The 16,911-nt window shown below is 48.6% G+C and overlaps 1 long non-coding RNA gene across 1 annotated transcript; it reads right to left on the reverse strand.

Annotated features, from left to right (window-relative positions):
- Positions 1–5,305: 5,305 nt before the first annotated feature.
- Positions 5,306–11,117, reverse strand: LOC121015220 (uncharacterized). The gene is made up of 2 exons (XR_005783702.1): positions 10,960–11,117; positions 5,306–6,630 (listed from the first exon to the last, which is right to left on the reverse strand). It is a non-coding gene; the product is annotated as an uncharacterized LOC121015220 (long non-coding RNA).
- Between the last annotated feature and the right edge of the window lie 5,794 nt (positions 11,118–16,911).

Below are 16,911 nucleotides of genomic sequence, written 5' to 3' on the forward strand. Positions count from 1 at the left end.
AAGGAAACCAAGACCCCACACCCTCAGCACTGCACCCGCGCCCCACCCCAAAAGCAGGTCCTATCCAATCGCCTTGACAAAGCCCAGGCAAGCCACACGTGTCCTCCTCTTTCCCAACTGACAAGCTAAAAACAGCCCCACCGCGGTGCGGGGACACTTAAGTCGTCATGACACCAAAGGGGTGACCAGCCAAACCTTGAGGGCTCCCCGCTCTCCTGATCATGAATCCTTGCAGGGCTTGGATTTGTCTCCATCTTTCGAAAAGTACATGCAAACCAAAATCAGGCATATTGTGTTGCCTTCCTGTCCTGTACCTGTACAGTGAAAACCACCCAGAAGGTCCACCCCCACCCCCTTCTTTGCTTCCTCTATCCCCCCACCCACCCACCCCTTTCCCCACTGCTTCCCTACCCCCACTGTGAGCAGGGTTGAGTCAGCCTCGCCTGGGTCCCGCCCCCGTGGTCTCCGGCCCAGCAGCCCGCAGAGCAGTGAGGGCCCGACTCCGTTCCACGCCACCCCCTGGGCACTTCCTTGGCAGGGATTTGAAACGTTTCCATTTAAATGACATTTGAACAAACGCGGAGGGGTTCAGTTGTACTTCAATCAAATTCCGTAGGATCCAGTTGGGAGCCGGGTCCCTGTGGACAGAGAGCATGGAGTTCGCTCTGTTTTCTGATTTGAATTGCTTTGTTCTCTTTCCAGGAAGGGGGAAAGGGAGGGGGGGAGGGATGCATTTGGCCTAAAATGAAACATTTCCCTTTTAAGTCAAAAACTTGAACATGGCTTGAAGGAGAGAGTTTAAGCTCCATAATCCCCGGTCCAGAGCAAAGCAATGACGAGCCCGCGATTTCGGTTTTGGAGGAGAGAAGTCGGGGCAGAGCAGCCGGGCACCCCCGGTGAGCAGCCCCGGAACAGGCATTTCACACGCTCCTGGGGCCACGGCTCAGAAATGGTGCCCTGCAGGGCAGTCTATGCAGATACGCTCCGTGTATCAATCCTTTGGTGGGGGAAGCCACAGGGGCAGCTTTTCTGTGGCTCCCAGCTCTCTTCCCCCTCCCCGTGCGTGTGTGGATCCCACCCACGGCGCCTGTCACCACACCACCTGCTTCTGGTTCTCTGCGGGCCCTGCCCCCCGGGAACCTGGAACCTCTGTGCTCAGCCCTCAATCTCTTCTCGTCTTCTGGCCCGCCAGCCGCCGTGGAGTGGCGCCGTCACCAGGGACAACGTCGATGTCAAGTCTTGGCACAAATCCCTCAAGCTCCCTATGCTTGGGTTTTCCCATCTCAGGCCTGGGAAAATTGGACCACATCGCATTCTGAATTATCATGCGTTTGAGAGTTGTTTGAATCATCAAGCACTGAAAGGGATATGAGCAAGTATCTAAGTCAGGTTTTCTGATTTTTATCTGATGAAAAAGAGGGCAGCTAGCTGAGCCCTAGCCTCCAGGCACCCAAGTGAAGTATCTTGCTAGTTTGACCTTGACCGCGTGCTTCAAGCCCTCCCTCTCAGAAAGCTCGGGCCAGCTATTTAACTCGATCAATATGGGTTTCACTGAAGGGAAAATATAGAGACGGATGGATGAACAGGTGAATGGATGGATAGAAACTCTATCAGATTAATGAATATTTACTAGCCTGCCCACGCAATAAAATGACTGGGAGTAGGTTTCAGACACACAACGGAACCGACCCAACGTGTCCCATCTTTGCTTAGCCACGCAAGTCTTGCTTAACCATAGGTTTGCGGTTTTGGGTTTTTTGTTTTGTTTTGTTTTGTTTTTCTGTGGTTTTTTTTTGAGGCCAGGCTTGCCTCTGTTTTGTCCATTCTGAAGGAGGAGCTATTTTACATGGTGACTCTATGTCCTGGAACTCGGAATTAATCAGAACTACACTACATTAATCAGAACACTTTTGTCTGCACCTGACAGAAACTCAAGTCCACCTGGCTTACACCCCAAGGAGAATTCAGTGCTGTACACAGTTGACCCCTGACCCATTGTTCAGGGGGTTGTGGAAAGTGCATCAGTCCCTTGCACAGTTGAAAATCCGAGTATGACTTTTGACTCCCCAAAGACATAACTACTAATAGCCATCTGTCGACCGGAAGTCTTACCGACAACATAAACAGTCGCGTAATGCATATTTCATCTGTTGTATTATATACTATATTCTTACAATATAGTAAGCTAGAAAAAGAAAATGTTCTTAAGAAAATCATAAGGAAGGGGCACCTGAGCGGCTCAGTCAGTTAAGCGTCTGACTTTGGCTCGGGTCACGATCTCATGTGAGATTAAAAAAAATTTTTTTAAGTTTTAATGTTTATTTATTTTTGAGAGAGAGAAAGAGAGACAGAGTGCGAGCAGGGAAGGGGCAGAGAGAGAGGGAGACACAGAACCCGAAGCAGGCTCCAGACTCTGAGCTGTCGGCACCGAACCCGACGTGGGGCTGGGACTCACCGTGAGAGCATGACCTGAGCCGATCGGAGGCTTAACCGACGGAGCCACCCAGGCATCCCAACATTAAAAAAATTCTTTAAAGAAAATCATAAGGAAGAAGAAACGCATTTACGGTGTTGTACTATGTTTAGTGGGAAAAAATGGAGCCACGCAGTTCAAATCTGTGTTGTTCAAGGGGCCGTTGTATAAACAAAAGCTCCAGAGGTAGATTTGCTGTTGTGTAGAGTTGAAAACAGGCCCGTAAACAATGTGATCAGAAATCTTTCTCGGCTTTGCATTCCTCGGTTTTGGCTTCATTCCTGGGCAGGCTCTTATACACGGAACCTCAGAAGAGATGCCGCACAGAGAGCAGCTCTAAGCTCACCTGGTCCTTAGAGCCAGCGACTCCACAGTTGTTCTGGCTAAGGCTCCATGGCTGTCTCCGATAGGCCTGGCTTGGGTCAGGTGGCTATTCCTGAACCAATCACCGTGGCCAGAAAAATGGAATAAATATTCTGATTGGTCAGGCCAGGATGGCAGTGGTAGCTGACTGAGAGAGGGCAAAATGGACAGGGAGGGTTCTTCATCCAGAGGGAGAGGTACGGAGAACACAACGGCACCTGACCATGACACTGACGTACCTATTCTGCCCCAGGCTGCAGCTATGTTTTTCTCCACTTTTCCCTAGGACACATTTATCCTCATAAAAGGTAAAGTTTACGAACTTGTGAAATAATTCCAGGGCCCATGGTACAGGCTTGCGGCACATGGCACTTGCTAAAAACGGCTGCGATAATATCTTCTTCCCCACGTGCTCTTTTAGAACCTTGCTACTCCCCCTCTCCTTGAACCCGGGTGGGCCTGGTGGCTGCCCGTCCGACGGAGTAGGTCAGAAGTGACGCTATGTAACATCCAAGGTTACGTGAAAATGTAATGCATGTCATGAAAATGTCATGCATTTCTGCCTCGTCCTTTGGGGATGCCCACTCTTAGAGCGTGACCACCATACTATGAGAAAGCCCATAGGGATGGGCACTGAGGCCCACAGATCTGGCTGAGGCTGAGTCTCCAAAGAATAGGCAGCATCAACGTGCCAGCCATGTGGGTGAGCCATCTCTAGAGAGACTCCTTCAGCCCCCTGTTGAGTTACCCCAGCCGAAGCCACGCCGAGCAGAGATGAACCGTTCCCTCCAGGTCCTGCCCAAATTGCAGATTCATGAGCGAAATAGATCAGTCTGTTTTTTTAAGGCACTAAGTTGTGGCATAGTCTGTTTCACAGCAATAGATAACCGGTAGAAGGATCTAACAGGGACAGAGGCTGGCAGCCTGGAGTTAATGATGCATAGACCACTCCTGGTCGCTCTTCCACCTCCTTGGGATGGTGACAAATTAGACATCACTTGGTGCAGAGGTACCAGAAGATGTGGGAGTTCTCTGGTCCATTCTTCCAATTAGCTGTGTGACTCCACAAAAGGCGTCTCACATTGTTAGACCTCCCGTGTGCCTCCAAATATGCAAATATTACGTCACAGATCATGCCATATTGCAAATGTAAATCGCACAAACGTAGAGCTTTCTGTAGAGAAGATTCTCTACCAGCAAGACATGGGTTCTGACTCAGGCGCTACCCAAGTGGTTAAACCGTTCTGGTGCCTGTAACCTGCCCCTCTGGAGGTATCTTAACTCAGGACGTGAACTTGCCATTAATACCAAACATCCTGCTTGAAGGCTCCTAATCAATGTTGGGTCTAGTCATGATTAAAATCAGAGCTTGAGGGGTGCCTGGGTGGCACAGTCGGTTAAGAGTCCGACTTCAGCCAGGTCACGATCTCGCGGTCCGTGAGTTCGAGCCCCGCGTCGGGCTCTGGGCTGATGGCTCAGAGCCTGGAGCCTGTTTCCGATTCTGTGTCTCCCTCTCTCTCTGACCCTCCCCCGTTCATGCTCTGTCTCTCTCTGTCCCAAAAATAAATAAACGTTGAAAAAAAAAATTTTTTTTAATAAAATAAAATAAAATCAGAGCTTGAAGAACCCCAGAGTGTCTGCCAAAATGAAAGTAGGTTAGGGCAATGAGTTCATCTCGAGGCAAAATTGGACATAACCTTGCACGACCTCACCCCAGCAAGGATTTCTAGGCTCCAATCTGTCCGCCGTGCCTTCTGGGCTCGGGTTTCGCTGGATTTCTGACCTGTTACTCGAAGGCACTCATGATCCTGTTCAGACCCTTTCTTCTGCCTGGGATTGCAACTCTCCCATCCCCCCTCCTTCTCTAACATGCCTATTTATCCTCCATGATTCACCTCAGAAATTTGCTCCCCAATGCCTTCCATGTTGGTCTCCACGGTCAACACCCACCTCCCTCCCCCACACTCCCGCAGCCATCCACACACGAGTGTCCCCGAGGATGAGCCCTGCTCCCAGCTACGGAGCCCTGACAGGGGCTGAAGTGATCTAACGATCTCCCCTAACAGGAAGCCCGGGGCCAGGGCTGTTCTGGCATTGGCACAGAAGTTCCACAAGGCTCTCTGGGAATCTGGCTCGTATATTCTTCCCATATTGCAGAACTCCGCACTTGGCCTTTCAGGTTTAGTCTCGACACCTGCCTCCTCTCCAAATGCCATGTCTATGCACCACCATTCCCCAGGCAGGAAGGAGGAGGCCAGACCTCATTGTCCACCTCTAGTCACATGCCCCACCCCTAAACAATTCCTAGAAGTGGGGATTACCCTTGGCTTGGTCTAGTAGTGGCTTATCCCTTGGGATTGGGAGGGACCCACCTGTCCTAAGAATGTGCTCACACGATACAACCTCCGAGCTCCGTAAACAAAGGAGTAATGGAATTTGGTTGTTGGGTAGGCAAACTAACAGGGGTGGGGTTTTTTTTTTTTGGTTTTTTGTTTTTTTAATTTTTTTTTTGTCTGTTACCACGTCATGTAACTGCTGGTTATATACATGACTGTCTTCCAGCTGGACTGAGTTTTGCCAAGAAAAGAACAATAGTTACTTATCGCTGCGTTCACAGCACCGCCTCCAGAGCCTGGCACTTTGAAGAAACTCACTAAATATTGCCCAAATGAAGGCCAAATTCATTTTGGAGTCCCCACGTGCTCGGTTTTCTTTACGAAACCCTTTACGACTTGCTTACGAGTAACTTCTTCGTTACTCTTGGCTCCTCAGGGGGCCTCCTCAGAGGCACCTGCCATCAGCAGAAATATGGGTGAATTCTACTATGTATATTCACATACATTCAATACAGTCACTCAGGATAAACCGTGGAATACGATATGTCAATAAGCATGAACAAAACTTTACATACACATCATGGATAAATCTCATAGTACGGTACAATCCACAAATCTCGGTACGATCCATTTCTATAATGTTCAGAAAATTTCCGTCTACAAAGAAGACCAATCTCAGGTGTCAGAAGCCCGGGCGATGGTTCACGGAGGGGAGAGGTAGCTGGCAGAGGGCCCAGGGGGAGCTTCTGGGGTCCTCGAAATGCGTGTTTCTTGATCCAGGAGCCGGCCACATGGGCTTAGCGCTCACTTTGAGAAAATTCATCAAGCCGTATGCTGGGTCTCCGCGTGAGCTTCTCTACTTATGTCAAACTTCAATGAGAACGTACGTTAAAAAAAATACTGCCTAGTTCAGAAATTACACTGAGCAGATCAATGTTGAAGCGATTCATGTGCCTTTGTGTTTTAATAACAGTTCAATTCTTTCCAAAACGATTCTTTCATTGTTACATCAATATAATTCATCATGGCAAGTTTTCCTTTCACACTGTACAGACAGCTGTGTCCTCAGGCCCCATGCTGGCCAGCCCTTTGTACGGACTCTTCTGTTTATTGGCAAGGCCAGTTCTGCTCGGCACCTGTGCTCGCTTGGAATCCCTAAACCCATCCCAGATGCTTCGGCTAATTTCGGGTTGAGCAGGAAAAGGTCCCCTGATAGACAATGGGGTGTGATGGAAAGAGCACGAGACTTGGAGCCGGATAGACCCGTGCCGTTAACACATCTCTGCCGCGTGAGTTCAGCTTCAACCGTGTTATCTGTAAAATGTGACCACGATCGTACTCGCCCCATAGGACAGTCGTGAGGGGTGAACGGCATAACACAGCGTGGCCAGCCCACTTGTTGGTTGTCTATTTCTCTCTAGATCCGGATGTCGGATGTGGAATCGTTGCATTATCCCTCTGAAACCAATGGAAGGTTGTGTGTCAGTTCTACCTTAAAATAAAATAAAATAAAATAAAATAAAATACCGGTGGCTTCCTTAAGAAAGAAAAACACTGGCCAGCCCAATGCCCGGCATATTGAGTTTCCTTCCTTAGTAAATGTGAGCTGTTGTTATTGTCATCTGAAGTCCCTTTTTCTTCCCTTTTCAAAATTAATGAATGTTCTATCGCCCCCCCCCCAAAAAAAGACTATAAAAAACACAGGAAAGCACCAAGAAGAAAGAAGAAATCGCTCAGCATTAACCGCTGACTCATAATTTTGTGGTGTGACCCTTTTCCTGTGCCATAAGGGTATATACCCTTATACCTTTCCTGCGTCTAAATCCCAGCCCACAGCTTCAGGTGGGCAAGAAAGAAATCTTTATTTCCTCTAGCTCAACTCGATTTGTGTTATGAGCCCAAGAGGCCCTGCAGGCAGGAGCTCAGTCTCCTCAGTTCAGCCCCTCTCCTTTCCCTGGGCCGTATCCAAATTCCCACGGCAGGTGGAGGAGGTGAGCAAGACTGAGCAGAAGCAGTCAGCGGCAAGGGGGTCTGGTCCGTGGATCTGGGCGTCCATCCAGACGGTTCGCTGCCCGTCGCCCCTCACTCCCAAGTGCAGACCCAGCGGGTCCCCTGCCTCTGCCTCGTGGGTCCCTGGAGAGTGGCGACAAGCCAGGGTGTGCCACAGAGGTTGCCTGAGGTCTCATCGCAGGGACCCTCCCCCAGTATTCCGTCTCTGGGGTCAAAGGCCCTTTGGGAATTGGCCTCAGGCCCCCTTGGTTCTTGAAGCCTGTGAAGTTATCCTCCACCTTCCTGCAGGCAAGGCTCAGGGCTTTTTTTCTCAGGAACACTCTAGCATCTAAGCTCTCCGCGTCTCTGAGACAGTCTCCCCTCCAACAGTGGGACAGTGGGACAGTGTCTCTCTGAGACAGTGTCTCCCTTCCAACATACCTCCATCCCCCTCCCCCTCCCCCACCAGCCACCCCCCTCCCCCCCCCCCCCCCCCCATCCCCCCCCGGGTCCTCTTTGGGGGGAGGGGCAGGGGGGGGGGGGGGGGGGGAGGGGGGGCGGAGTTTATCCCCCTTCTGTTGTTTACGCCCCTGTCGACTTTCCAACTTTCCGTTTCTGCTGCTTCCATTCACGTTCCCTTCCCTGGGACAACAGGCACCAAAGAAGGAACTTTAATAATCCTGGCTAAGGAGAGGGTTCAGCAAAGGGTAAAAGGAAATGCAGATACAAAGGTTTCCCTTCATGTTTTATTTATTTACGTTTTTAAATGTTTATTTCTGAGATAGCACGAGCAGGGGAGGGGCAGAGAGAGGGGGGACAGAGGATCCCAAGCGGGCTCCGCCCTGCCAGCAGCGAGCCCGATGCGCGGTTCGAACCTACGAACCACGAGATCATGACCTGAGCTGAAGTCGGACGCTCAACCGACTGAGCCACCCAGGTACCCCTCCCTTAATGTTTTAAAAATACACACACACACACACGCACGCACGCACATGCACACACACACAAGTATGATGCTGTTTTGTGACCTGGTTTTTCCTCTCAACACTGCATTAGGGACCCATCCCTGTGTCATTAGGGCATCTTGACTGACTGCATCTGTGCCGCCGTATGGAGGGGGAGTTACTTACCTTCCTGTTCCCAGGAGAAATGCGTCATTCCCAAACCCTTACTACTGTAATTAACACTGCAATGAACATCCCCAGGGCACACCTCTCTCTCAAGGCAGGGGTCAAAGCCTCCCCAAGCCCCAGTCTCCTGATGTGAAATCACTGGCAATACTTCACAGAGTCCACAAAAGAATCAAATGAAGGCCGCCTGGGTGGCTCAGTCAGCCAAGCGTCCGACTTCAGATCAGGTCATGGTCTCACGGTTCATGGGATCGAGCCCCTCGGCTGGCTCTGTGCTGATGGTGCGGAGCCTGCTTCAGATTCTCTGTCTCCCTCCCTCTCTGCTCCTCCCCCACTCACGCTTGCGTGTGTGTGTGTGTGTGTGTGTGTGTGAAAAATGAATAATTAAACATTAAAAAAAAGAAAGAGTCGAATGAGACATGTGAGGTGCTCAGCAAACTCAAGTTCAAGGAAAGATAAAATGATGATGGCGGTGATAACGGCACAGCTTCTAACAAGTCCCTATTTTCCTCGGGATTAAAACCAAAACACGAACCTTTTGAATTCAATAATACGTACATTTTCGAAAGTCTTCTGACCGTTCATCTCACTTACCCTCCAGAGGACCCTGCCCAGGCCCCCGTTGCCAGGCTGGTGCACCTGCCTCCCAGCTGTTGGCCATCTTGACTGCAAAGAGCTCACAGCTGCACTGTTATCTGGGGAACCTTGGCCTGGGCAGTCCCAGGGCAGCCTGCGGCCAATGGCTGATTGATACAGGGTACAATGGCTAACCCCCTCGCCTCAAGGCGGGACAACCTGTGGCGTCATTCAACCCCCAGAGTCCCCCTTGGGATGGGCTAAGACCAGTTTCTCTTTGCTGGGCTCCTTTCTCTATCCTGCCTCCTTTACTTCCTTAAAGGTATTTCTCCTAAGAACCTCCTTCAATGAAAAAGTCACCTACATGAGTGTCCCTTCTGTGACTCCCTCCTACGGCACTCTTCCGATGGTGGTGTGGCAGAGGCGGTCAGGTGGGAGGTATTAGGTGCTATACACAAATGGCACTCTTTAAAACTACCTACAACAGCCGCGCCTGGGTGGCTCAGTCAGTTAAGCGTCCAACTCTTGATCTCAGCTCAGGTCATGATCTCACAGTGCCTGGGTTTGAGCTCCGCATCGGGCTCTGTGCTCCAAGGGTGCAAAACCTGCTTGGGATTCTCTCTCTCCCTCTCTCTCTCTGCCCCTGCCCCCACTCACACTCGCATTCTCTCTCTCTCTCAAAATAAAAACTTTAAAAAATAATAATAAAAAAAAAAACACCTACCACAGAGCTAGGAAGGATGGGGGGCGGGCTGGTATGTGGGTGGAATGGGGTCCTCAGTCCCAGAAAACCCCAACTCCAAATGGTTGCATCTCCCCCCAATACCCGTGCACGGGATGCCCTCACCCAGCCAGCCAGTGGAGCCTCGGAAGCAAAGGAGGGCCGGCAAGCCATACGATGACCTACGGGGCCAGTGCCAAGTGAAGGAGACGGGGCGGGGTGGGGGGGGGTGGTGGTTGGCTGCCCTTCACGCGAAGAGACTTGAGGAAGCTGGAAAACCACGGGGGAGGACTGAGAAGTAGCGGGAGGAGTAGGCGGGCTGCAGGTGAACACAAAGGTAGCCGAGACAAAGTTCAGAATGGAGCCAAGGTGGAAACTGAACAGTCGGCCCCAGTTCACGTGCATCTATTTAACAAGGACGCTCATTGATAAGCCGACCACCTGATGCTCGCCTAGTAGAAGAAATAATAATAAAGCCTGCTTTTGGGTTGATAAGCCAAGATCTTTCATCTCTCCCTCTCTCTCTCCCTCTCTCTCTCTCTCTCTCTCTCTCTCTCTCTCCCGCTCTTTTCTTGATGACTGAAGTACCCACTCTGTGATGCCTTCTGCTCAATCCACACTGGTAATAGTGACAAGACTTTGATGTCCTCCTCATTCAACAGAATGTTGTTTAGTTCAAAGCAAAGAACAGAAGCAATTCTTTGCTTTTAAATTATTAGCTCCCTAAGTCTTCTGTAATGATATAGTTTGACTGAAGTGTGCAGTTTATTAACCACATAAAGACGACATTATCAGAGCGGAGAAAGGCCGCTGTGAGTTTTGCCTTTCAGCCCAACAGCGGGGGTTCCAGATACTTTGATCTCAATCAATGCTAAATGTCTTTGTGAGATAGAGAGAGGGCTGAAATTATCTTTGGCATGGCGGCAACATCAATTATTCAAGCCCTTTTTCTTATGAATTAAAGTGTTCTTCAACTTCCACCCCACTTGTGGGTTTGGGTTTTTTTTTTTTTTCTCTTACTGTTTTTCCAGCCAGGAAAGGCACTTGGAATAAATCTCCAAGCGTCCACTAACCATAGTCGAGCTGACCTTTGAAAAGCTACATCCACTCCTCCTCCTCCTCCTCCTCCTCCTCCTCCTCCTTCTTCCTGATTGCTGTCCCCACCCTCACTCCCAGCCCCGGTCTTCTCTGAGGTGACCCATAGGACGACTCCAAGAAAAGGGGGACATTGTTTGGGTCTGGATTCGTGCCAGGATGGTCAGCAGAGGCCAATGAAGCAACCCCTTGACAGAAGCTCTGGTTTGAAATCTGCTGAAAAGGGGACGCCCACAGGCGGTGGGAAGTCCCCCCAGGCTGACGTCAGCTGCTTACCGTGTCCCCCAAGGCAGAGTTCGACTAGCAAAATTGCCCTTGTCGTCAAGACCCGGTTCTCCTCCATCCGCTCACCCTCCGGGGCTGGTGATTTTCAAACTGCAGCCTGAGACCCGCGTGAGGGTCATCAAATCCCTTCAGTGGATCACGTCCTGCAGAAAAGAATGGAAAAGAAAATGTCAGAGTCATTCAATGTACAGAGTCAGTATTGTTTCTTGAAACTTGTGTTTCAGATATGAGTGTACTGGGTCACCATATATCATCACCACGTTTTTGCCTCCAAAGAGAACCTGAGACAAGGGTTTGGGACAAGTAGCTTATTCGGGGGTGGGGGAGGGTGATTCCAGAAAGTACTGTGAGTAGTGAGGTAAATGAGACAAGAAAGGAGGAAAGCCAGTGAAGCCTGAATTAACGAGACCACTGGAAACCTCCCGGTTCCCTTTAAGAGACCCTATGGAAGGGCCTCGGAGTTATCTCCCTGGAGGCGTGGAAGCTGGAGGGTCCACAGACACCCATCCTTCATCAGTTAGGGTCTCGCCTGGGCATCAGCTCCCTAGCACTTCCGGGATGCCCCACCCGAAGACCAAGTATGCCCTTGTGCCAGAGGACATCTTCTGGCAGAGCAACGGGGTGTGTGTCAGAATGCAGAGGAACTTTCTGTGACCACCTCGGAATAGACCGCGGGAATCTAGATGGAGCTTCAACAGCGTCTGCTCTGTCATGTAAAACGTGTTTCTTATCATGGATGGCAGTCGCCGTGCTTGGTGCGGTGGGGAATCCAGCCCTTCCGGTGCTGCTGCTCCAACTGGAAGACAAACCAAAGCAGAATCCCTAGCCAGAGAGCAACATGCAGCCAGCCACCGAGTCAGAAACTAGGACTTGTCCTCGTCCTTGTGTGATGTTTAGCTTTGCGGGTCAACCCGAGTCGGCCACGGTCAGTTCGCCCCAATGTTTCTGTGCAGATGTTTTTTAGATGAAATAACACTTAAACTGGTGGACCTTGACCGAACGTACAGACAGGTGGAGACGACTGGGCGGATGATATGGAAAGGAGCGTGAAACCCTATGAGGCGTGGTTACATTTCAGAAGTCCCCTGGGAGGAGATGCTGAAGTTACTCTCCCTTGTTCTGAAACCACATCCTTACTTGGCTTCCTCCCCTTCCCTGTCCTGCTCTTCCCGCTGCCTGACGGGTTTCTTCTAGAAGCAGGTCCATAATAAAATCACTTGAACGTGAATCCGTCCGTATCTCAGGGTCTGCTTTTTAGGAAACCCACCTGCAACGTTGCTCTTGGTGCTTTAATGCATTTCCTTCCATTCCTTTTCCATACATACAGTGCGTGTCATATGGCTCTGATACACTGTGCTTTCGTTTTTTAACCCTTTGAGAATTTTAATTTTTTTTTTTTTGTCTTGGAGACAATTTTAGTTTATTTTATTTATTTTTTAATTTAATCCAAGTTAGTTTATTTAATTTAATTTAATTTAATTTATTTATTAAATTAATTAATTTAATGTAATTTAAATCCCAGTTAGTTAACGTATAGTGTAATAATGGTTTCAGGAGTAGAATTTAGTGATTTGTCACTTACATATAACACCCAGTGTTCATCCCAACACGTGTCCTCCTTAGCGCCCATCACCCATTTCACCCATCCCCTCACCCAACACCCCGCCAGCAACCCTCAGTTTGTTCTCTGTATTTAAGAGCCTCTTATGGTTTGCCTCCCTCTCTCTTCATATCTTATTTTTCCTTCCCTTCCCCTGTGTTCATCTGCCTTGTTTCTCAAGTTCCACATACGAGTGAAATCATATTTATCTTTCTCTGACTGACTTATTTCACTTAGCATAATACATTCTAGTTCCATCCATATTATTGCAAATGGCAAGATTTCATTCTTTTTGATCGCCAAGTAATACTCCATTGTATATATACACCACATCTTCTTTACCCATTCATCCGTCGATGGACATTTGGGCTCTTTCATTAATTTGGCTGTTGTTGCTAGGGCTGCTCTAACCATTGGGGTGCATGTGCCCCTTCGAATCAGCATTTTCTAGCCTTTAGATAAACACCTACTAGTGGGATTTCTGGGTCATAGGGTAGCTCTATTTTTCATTTTTTGAGAAAACTCCCTACTGTTTGTTTTTTCAAATGGCCACACCAGTTTGCATCCCCACCAGTAGCGCAAAAGGATACACTGTACTTTATGAAAGATTTGGCCCTGATCTTCCCAGAAGCCAGTGCTGAGAGAGCCATGATTGATCATATGATTCATGGCATCTATGAGATTTAAAAAAAAAAAAAAAAAATCATGACCAGGGAGAAGAAGAATTTTCTGGCATTAAGTATAGAGAACATTTTTTCCTGGGGATTGTAGGGAACCACATCCTCAATGGCTTCCGGCAATGACAATAGTAACAAGTTCCATAAGCTGATGGCAAAGAGCCCAAGTGGTGTGGTTGAGGGAGAGAGCTTTTGATGCTCTGACAAAATCCAAGGATTAAATTCAGTGTGTAATGAGGGATTGCACAAGCAAAGGCCTACAGGGGCAAAGCGGGTAATATAAATAAGGCACCATGTGAGAAAAAAAAAATCACAGGGGGGCACATCTCCTCTCTGAGGGAGCCGCTAGTCAGCTTGAATTAGGAGTGACCATGGGAGAACATTGCTTCCAGATCATCAAGAGGACCTCGAATTTTCAAGAGGGCATGGAAATCAGAATTTCTATGTAAAATATTCCAATTTAAAAATATCGAAGGGGGCGCCTGGGTGGCTCAGTCGGTTAAGCGTCTGACTTCGGCCCAGATCATGATCTCATGGTCCGTAAGTTCAAGCCCCGCATCGGGCTCTGTGCTGACAGCTCGGAGCCTGGAGCCTGCTTCGGATTCTGTTTCCCTTTCTCTCTGCCTCTGCCTTGCTCTCTCTCTCTCTCTCTCTCTCTCTCAAAAATAAACATAAAAAAATAAAAATCTTGAAGATGAATTTTTATTTTTAAAACACTGTGCCAGATATGACTGTGGACCAAATTCAACCCATGACTAACAACTTGCAACCACTGTCAAAATGGGAAAATAATGCATGCTCTTCAAATAAGCCACCAAAAATAGTCCCTGACACAATTTAGCTTTTAACTGCATTTTTCTATTGCTAAAAGTGTATTACACAGTCGGTTTTATATTCTGCTATTGCCCCTATCATAGTATAAGCATTTTCTTACATCATTAAATACCACTCATAAAAATAATTGTAATGGCTACATCACTAAAGTGTCATGACTCACTTAACCCTTCTCCCTGTTTGATAACTTAGCATGCATGGGGTTCGGGGGAGCGCTTTAGTAAATACTGTATTTTAGATACTTGCCCCTGCAAACATCTATTTCACACTCTGTAGGTCAGCTGCCGTGTGTCTGATCTTGTCCAGAATTAGTTAAACTAGACTGGACTCCAGACGTCGTTTGAGTTCTGGTCTTCTTTCCTGAACACAATCCAAAAGAGCCCGGGTCACCTGGGATACTCTCTTCTCAGACTGGAGGACAGAAGGTCTGAGAGAACTCGCTGTGCTTCTTACGACCTCATCTAGGAGCTCGCTCGTTGTCACTTTTTTCCCACACTCCCCTGGGTCAAAGCAAGTCACATGGCTCACAGGGTGGGAAGTATGTCCTGACTTCAGGGAAGTCACTGCCAGAAAGAACGGGGAAAGAAAGAAAAAGTCTACACAAATAATAAATCTGCCAGGCCAGTAGACCAGAAAGTCACTGAATTTAGAATTATTGTCTTGTATCTAATCCTCTTACTACCTTCGTAACTGACTTAAATCGTTTTCGGTGATTCTTTTGAGTTTTCCGTATTTACAATCACATTACCTACAAATAGCATTCTTCTCCTCCTCTTCCAACTCCGGCCTCAACTCTCATTATTTCTAATATTATTATCACTTATTACTGCATTAGTAAGAAAGAGCATAAAATGATCGAGATGGTATAAAATTACTATCATGAGGAAAATAGCACGGTATGGACGTAGGGACGGCGGAAAGATCTAGTAAAACTTTTTGAGGAAATGTCATATAAGCAACACACATAACTTGAGGGAAATATACCAAAATGAACTTTGTATCTCTTGTTATTATGGTAGATTGTAATGGCATTTATTTACTTATTTATTTATTTCCTTCCTTCCTTATTTACTTATTTACTTACTTATATGTCTATCTTCCTAAGGAGACATTCCGTTTCTCAAGGGAAGAGACAGCTTCCTGTGTATCTAATGTTCAATCAATGTTTCTGGCCTTGATATTGGAATGAGTGAATTTATACCCTGGCTAATAAATTTCCCTGAAGACGTACATTCCTTCTGTCATACTGTGCCCTGCCTCTGTGTAGACTGCTTCTTTGGGATCCCCTAGGGCCTTGCTTTGCCACACTCCTGACCTGAATCCAATTCCACCAAACACTGTTTTCTTACCCTTGACCCTCACTCTCTTGTATCCCAGTGCGCCCCTCCCCCCAAGTCCTGTTGACCTCCACCGCCGACGCGTCTCTCAGATCTTTCTGTGTCTTTCCATCCTCATTGCCACGTCCCTAGTTCACCTCATCGTGTTCCCCTCCACACTGTTGCTGGAGAGAAATTTCAAACTTGCGAATGGTACCCTATCCTTCCTGATTTGAAATCTTTTGACGGCTCTCCACTGTGTTCACAGAGGAGTCTCATATTTAGAATGGTGCTCATCGCCTGGCTTACCCCTCTAGCTTTTTCCCCGGTCCTTCCACCTCTCACACCCATTCCCTGCGGTGTGAGAATCCTTGCGGCATCCTGAAAATACCAGAAGAACTAAGGATCAGAAGGCCTGATTGGGAGCTACCTAATTTGGTGGGAAAACAGATGAACATTACAGAAACTCCCTTTCTTAATTCCTTTCAAATCTGGTCCATGTGGGTAGAATGGAATAATGAAAACGTCTTCAGTGGTGCAACGATTTTGGAACCACTGAGATACGGATGGGACATAAATGATCACAGATACGTCCAAGGGAAGGAAAAATAATATTATTACTTGTATGCCCCTCATTGCCTGGGATGGGTGGAGGAGGAGGGGAATAATGAGCAAGAAAAAGTTGTTCAAGGATAAAGCATGTTTTCCTACATTCGACACAGGAGTGATATTACAAGGGAATTTCCACTATGTCTTGGAAAAAAAGGAGAAGGGGTTGAAGGTCACCAAAAATGTGATTTACGAGGTCGAATAGGTGAAGTCAGGCGACAGGGAGAACGGACTGAAGGACACGTGTTTGGACGCACAAGCTAGTGGTGGGGTTGAGGCACCTGCTTAGGGGAAGTCTTGGGACATGGAGTAGACACGCCCCTCACAACAGTCCTGGGGGCCCTCCGCCAACACTCCGGTTCTCCAACCACAGTGGGTCCTCAGCGCTGCGGGGCAACCCTGCCCGTTCCTCTTGCCGTCCTCACCTCCGCTCTCCTCCAGGTTCCGCTTTTCCGTCCTTTCTCTTCCTCGACTCCGTCCCTCAACACCAGCCCTTCGGTATGTTCGTTACGTCCACGGAGTCCGCAAAAGCCACCACTCCCTTCCCAACTCCTCTCCCCGGGAACCCATTCAGCATTTGCAAACATCATGAGTTTATCTCCCCTCCTGACTTCCTGGTCCCTTCCCTGCTCCACTCTCCAGCGCCCTGGGTTCCACATCTCAGCCTCTCTGACCTCACCCTGCCCTTTCCCCGACGTCGTGCTCCAGTTCTGTTCACCTCCTGGGACGGTCCTTTCCTTTCCGACCCCATCGCTGTCCCCCAAGCGCAGTGCCTTTCCTGCCGCGGTCCCGGGGAGGCCTCAAAAACTCCCTGCGGCCTCACTTCCCAGCCCATGCGATCCCTGCCCCCAGATCGACTGTTCCAAAGCGCAACTCCAGTCAGCCACGGCCAGGCTCAAAAGCTTCC

The sequence above is a fragment of the Herpailurus yagouaroundi genome, unplaced genomic scaffold, assembly GCF_014898765.1.
Source record: "Herpailurus yagouaroundi ecotype Mexico unplaced genomic scaffold, PumYag 206, whole genome shotgun sequence".
NCBI classification, from domain to species: Eukaryota; Metazoa; Chordata; class Mammalia; order Carnivora; family Felidae; genus Herpailurus; species Herpailurus yagouaroundi.